The sequence below is a fragment of the Myotis brandtii genome, unplaced genomic scaffold (genome assembly GCF_000412655.1).
Source record: "Myotis brandtii unplaced genomic scaffold, ASM41265v1 scaffold274, whole genome shotgun sequence".
Lineage (NCBI taxonomy): Eukaryota > Metazoa > Chordata > Mammalia > Chiroptera > Vespertilionidae > Myotis > Myotis brandtii.
In genome coordinates, this window is record NW_005360425.1 from 3,418,119 (window position 1) to 3,423,658 (window position 5,540).

The following is a 5,540-nucleotide window of genomic DNA, read 5'->3' on the forward strand; positions in this document are numbered from 1 at the left end:
GTGGGTGCCGGATTCGGTTCCGGCACGGCCGCTCATCGTGCCCGCCCTGCTCCCGCGGTTTACAGCGGGCATAGAGCTGTCCCCTGCACGTCTCCCCGGCGCGTCTCCTGTCCCCTCTTCTCCTTTTAGACTCAGCACCGCCACTGGGCCGGCCCGAGCTTCACGCCTCACGCGGGCTCCCCTTCTCCCGGCACCGGGGCACCGGCACCGCAGCCCAGGTGAGTACCGTGCGGGTGGCTCGCGGTGGAACAGCCGGTGGCCGCGATGTAATCAGGCCGCGCGGGATTTCCGGGTTTCGGAGCGAGAGGTATTAGACTGTGGCTTTGGGGAAAACGCTGCAGTCAGAGGTGGTGGATACGCAGGGCTCACCGACGTCTGCCCCATACCGCCTTCTCGCTCCTTTCCTCCCTGCCGGACTGGCTCATTGGCCAGGGTCATATCGGGGTCACGTCCTGGGAAACTAGCTGTGGGTGAGGAGTGGCATGGACTTGGGAAAAGGCGTCTGGCACTTCAGAAATCCAGCATTCAGTCGGGAGCTGTCCAGCTTGCAATGAAGCCCTGGGCTGGCTCTAGTCTAACCCGACTTGCTTGAGGCTACCAAGAAGGGAATTGAGATAGAGAAGGCCTTATTGGAAGGGTGAGGCATGCAATGCAGGCACCTCCTCATCCCTCCCCCTTGAGGACTCTCTGAAGGATCCTAAGTGGACTTGGACCTCAGCATCAGCTGGTCTGTGACTCTAAATCCCACATTGAGTTATAGGCTGAGTGGAGTGAGCTGTGGCCTCTGTCCCACACTGAGGTCTGGCTGGCACAGTCTTCATCTTTTCTCTCCCTGGTCTTGCCTCCAGTGGGTTCATAGATTCCAGGGCTCTGGGGGTCCCAGATCACAGGACCCCGCTGGAGAACCAGTTAGGGCCCCACAGGGCAAGTCAGGACTGTGGAATAAAGCCTCAGAGTGTGAAGAAGGGTGACGGGGATCTGGTGGCAGCTGCCACATCCACAGTGACAAGGGTCATCCTGGGCACAGGCTGTGCTCTGAACACCATAGGTCTTGCCTCTGGTTGGTCCCCAAGGGATGGAGTGGGACAGGGCAAGGTCCTTGTCTGGCCAGTGGCCCCCGTCCTGAGCAGGCTCCTTAGGTACCACCCTCACTTCATGAGCTGTGTCTGAATCCAGCTAGGGATGCTGACTTTTCTTGGACTCTGGCTCAGGAAGTGGTCACCTCCAATCACCTTTCCTTCATACGATCATGAAGCAGCAGACCTCCTGGTCCACTCACCTTCCTGGCCCCTCGCCAGGGGGTGGACCACGGCTGGGAACCCTGTAGCGAAGGCTCGTCTCATGCCAGCCTAATCAGACCTGCACGACATTGACGCTTGGGCTGCCACCATCTTCCTGGGCAAGAATAACTTTGGTCCAGTCTCTCTAGCTCTTGGTTTTCCTATCTGTAAATTGGCAACAGTGGGACCACAGGCAGCCCACCTGTCTTGCTAAGGTAAGTCAGAGGGTGGCCCGAGACAATGGGGGTGATAGGGCCTCAGAAAGAACTTTTACTCTGCTTGTTTCTATTGTTAGTGCCCAGTGAATGGGCAAGTTCCTCCCCTGCTCTAACTAAATCTCAGTTTCCTCATTTGTAGAGTGGGTTTATGGAGGTTTGGACTAGTTGATTTCTCAGGCCCTTTCAGCTCTGATGGTCTCAGTTATATATATATATGTAATTGGTTTCAGAGAGGAAGGGAGATGGGGAGAGAGATAGAAACATCAATGATGAGAGAGAATAATCGATTGGCTGCCTCCTGCACACCCCCTACTGGGGATCAAGCATGCAACTGGGCATGTACCCTTGACCAGAATCGAACCTGGAACCCTTCAGTCCAAGACAGCACTCTATCCACTGAACCAAACGAGCTAGGGGTGGTCTCAGTTTTTGTTGGAGGAGGGGAAATGTCTGGACAGTGGGCAGGTGTTTGAGGTCAAGTTTTTGGAATTGTCACTGAGACTTGAGCGATGGCTCAGTACTTCACCAAGTGCTTTTCATTCAGCATGGTACCTACACCTCTCAGCCCTGAGAGAGTGCAATGAGACTGTCATCGCCAGTGCATAGCAGAAAGAACCGAGGCTTGTCCGAGGGCACAGAACCCGTGATGGTCCCTCTCTTCATTACTCTCCCCAGTGGGATGGGGGAGGGTGCCAGTGGAGGTGGTGGCTTTGGCAAGAGAGAGCCCACTGCCCTATCTTGGGTAGCTCTCCGGTAGAAAGAAAGGCCAGCTGGTGCTTCTAAGCTGAGTTTCCTTGTCTGTGCTGAATTGAGGGGCATCTGTAACAAAGTCAGGCTCCTATTTTACTAGCTTGTCAGTCAGCAAATCTCAGTTCCAATCCCTTTACTCCCATCAGCAGCCCTGTGACGTTGTGCTAAGTGGTTTGCTTGTAGGAGTTTCTTCATCTTAAAACAGGAACAGTCATGCCTGCTTCTCAGGATTGTTCTGAGGCTCCAAAGATGAAGCAAGCATGTCATTTAGATGCCCTCTGAATGTTCGATGCTGCCCTTGGGTGAGCAGCAGTGCCAACTAGGAAAGGATGCTATCCCTTTCTCTGCTTTGGAAGTTTTAGACCCTCGACAATGAAAAGGGTTTGGTCTTGAGACAGAATTTTCTCTTATTTGAGAGTTTATTCTCTAGAAAGTCTGGCGAACACATCCTCTTGGTCTTGCTCCCAGAGATCCTGTGTGGGATGCAGGGGACTGTGGCATGGTCATTGGCAGAGACACGTGCAGCAGGACAGCTGTTCTCTCCTGGAGCCTACGCTCACGGACCCTGGGGAGAACTTGGAACACAAGAGTCGGACACCCAGCTGACTCGCACAGACGCAGAATGGCTTAGACATGTGAACAGATGTATGTACACACACATACGCACACCCAGATACACACATGCATTTTAGCCCAGGGACAAGCGTAGATTTATAATAGGGACACAAGGACTTGCACCACTAGGTCGGATAGTCATAGATATTCATATTCACACAAACCAACACACAATGAACATACAGGCATGTGTGTCCATGGGAACCTACGCAGAACCTACGCAGAAGCTGAAATGGGCTCAAGTAGGCATTCCTTCCACGACACAGAAATACACGAGACTTACAGGCCTTTGGGGTCACAAGCATGGAGGCTCTCAACCGGCATGCGAATTCACACAAATAGGCACAGCCTCGTGTTCATACATCTGAGCATAGAGCCAGCCTCGTCCATTCACCTCGCCCCACTGCACAGATATAAAGGGGCCCACCCCGCACATGACATAGACACACACATGTACCTGCACCCTCTAGGAACGAACACATCTGCCCGGGGATCAGAAGAGGAGGAAGGGGCATGCCTCGCCCAGAGTTTGGTCCATGTGACTTGGCAGCAGCGCTAGTCTCAAGGAAGTAGGAAAGCCCTTTCTCTTCATATTCTGTCACTCCCCTTGTCTGTGGAGGACGGTGCCCAGCCAGGCCGCCGCCAGGCTCAGAGGCTCCCAGGCCTCTCTCCCCAGCCGGGCCCCTGCCCAGCCCACTCCCAGGCCAGAAGCTGCAGGGCTTTCCCAGAGTGGCTTGGCCTCCGCCAGGCTCTGGAGTGTGACCGAGCGCCTGCTCATTTGACACAGGTCACCGAGCCTCCAGCAGATGGGGCCCTCACTGTGGGGGGTCTCTGAGCCAGAGGGGCTGCCGGGAAGGCTCTGCCAGGCTGACTGGCAACTACACAAGCTCAGCCCCATCTCCTTTCTCTGCAGAGCCCCGAGTTACAGACACAAATCTCTTCCATCTACATTCAGACACAGCCTCTAGATCTCAGCGACACTCCCCATGAGCACCCTTTCGGCCACATATGCGCTGTAATATTCCAGATCCCCCCGCCCCCCCTAGATAAGGGAGCCTGCACAATGGCGCGCCCAGCAAGATTTGGGAGGGAGGAAGAGGGGGCAGCTGGGTCTGGTTGCCTTCCCTCTCTGGACTGTGAGCCCCTGTGCTGTGTCTTGTCAGTCGGTCAGTGAGGACTTGGAGTCCAGGAATCACTGAGAGTAGATGCAGTTGCAGACCTAAGGCCTTTTTAGTTCTGGGGGAAGACAGGCTTCAGGACACTCCGCCTGGATTCCTTGAAGTCAGGAGTGCTGAGAAGAGCTGGAGAGGGAGATTGAGGCCCGGGGGGAGGGTTGCTGAAGGAGCTGGTGTTTTAGGAATGCCCTCTAGTACTCGAGGGCTTTGAGTCTTTGTCCCCGTGTGGGACTAGGCTGGGGGTGGACAGGCCTGGGGGCAGGGACAGGATGGCAGCACTCACAGCTCACTACCTTTCCCTTCTGCCAGTCTTCCCCTTATGCCCTAGATCCCACATTCTCAGAGTGGCAAGAGATCTGGGTGCCATCTTGGCTCAGATTCAGGCCTGCTGGATGACACTGGGCCAGTCTCAGCTTCCTAATTGCTGCGAACCTCAACCTCCTCATCTGTCAGCTGGGCAGATGGTCTCTGTTGGTTTCTTGTGAAGGCGGGGTGAGATGACTGCCCAGGTGGGAACTTGGAAAGGGGAAGTGTGGCTTGGTTTTCCTCCCCAGCTGCCTGGGGTGAGTAAGAGGCTATGTGAGCAGGATCAGAACCCGCCTGCTCCCCCAACCAGTTCTTGCTAAGCAATGTCAGGAGTGACCACGCCCATACCCTGTAGTTCTGGCCTGGAATGTTCTCGATTAGAAAAGTCTGGCAGGATCCCGGCTGTCACAGATTCCCACCGGGGCCGGCGCCAGGGTCGGCTTGTCCATCGGCTGCCTTGGTGCAGCTTGGGGGGTCAGCTAAACAGATTCACTGTACTCACCACCATCCAGAAAGTTCTCCCACATGGCACGTGATTGCTGTTCTGAGCTCCCAAGCCCTCACCTACTCCCCCTCCAACCTCAGACCCTCCAAGTGTCTCTAGGTCTCCTGTCCTTCCTGTGCCTGACAGAGCCCCTAAGAGAGGAGTGGAGGGGATGGAAGGGCCGTGCTGCCTTTGACAGAGGAGAAACAAGCCTTCTCCCTTATTTAACCTGAACTTCCCTAGCTCTCAGCCTTGGTGAAGGGAAGGCGAGATAGAAGGTGAAATATCTCTTAGGGATGAACCTTTCCTTGCTTTTCCCTCCCTGCCTCAGCCCCCTTGGCCTGTGGGTGGAGGTGGGGGTCCTCCCAGCGCATCAGTAGAATATTCAAACGCGGGGTGGCCAATTGCTCTTGAAATTTACTTTCATTTTTAGCCGAATGGCAGTCTCTGAGCTGGTGTTAATGCCCACAATCCGGTTATGCAGAACACGCTCGCTGCAAATCGGTAAATCATTAGTGGGATTAATCACTCTGAAAGGCTGGGGCTGGGTTTGAGTTTTTTTTTTTTTTTTTTAACACTTTTTATCTAGATGGCTGCAGAATTCACCACCACAGGGTGGGGTGTGAGCAGTGAGTGATAATTTAAGACTTAAATTTTAAGTCCTCGTCTCTATCATTAGAAAACGAAGGTGGCTTCCTGGGCTGGCTTTGTA

The 5,540-nt window shown here is 54.4% G+C and overlaps 1 long non-coding RNA gene across 1 annotated transcript in view; it reads left to right on the forward strand.

Moving 5' to 3' along the window:
* The first annotated feature begins 6 nt into the window (after nt 1-6).
* LOC102248236 overlaps nt 7-5,540 on the forward strand; it is a 48,839-nt gene continuing 43,305 nt past the window's right edge. Inside the window, exon 1 of the long non-coding RNA XR_001362567.1 lies at nt 7-218. This is a non-coding gene — a long non-coding RNA (uncharacterized LOC102248236). The remainder of the gene's footprint in view (nt 219-5,540) is intronic.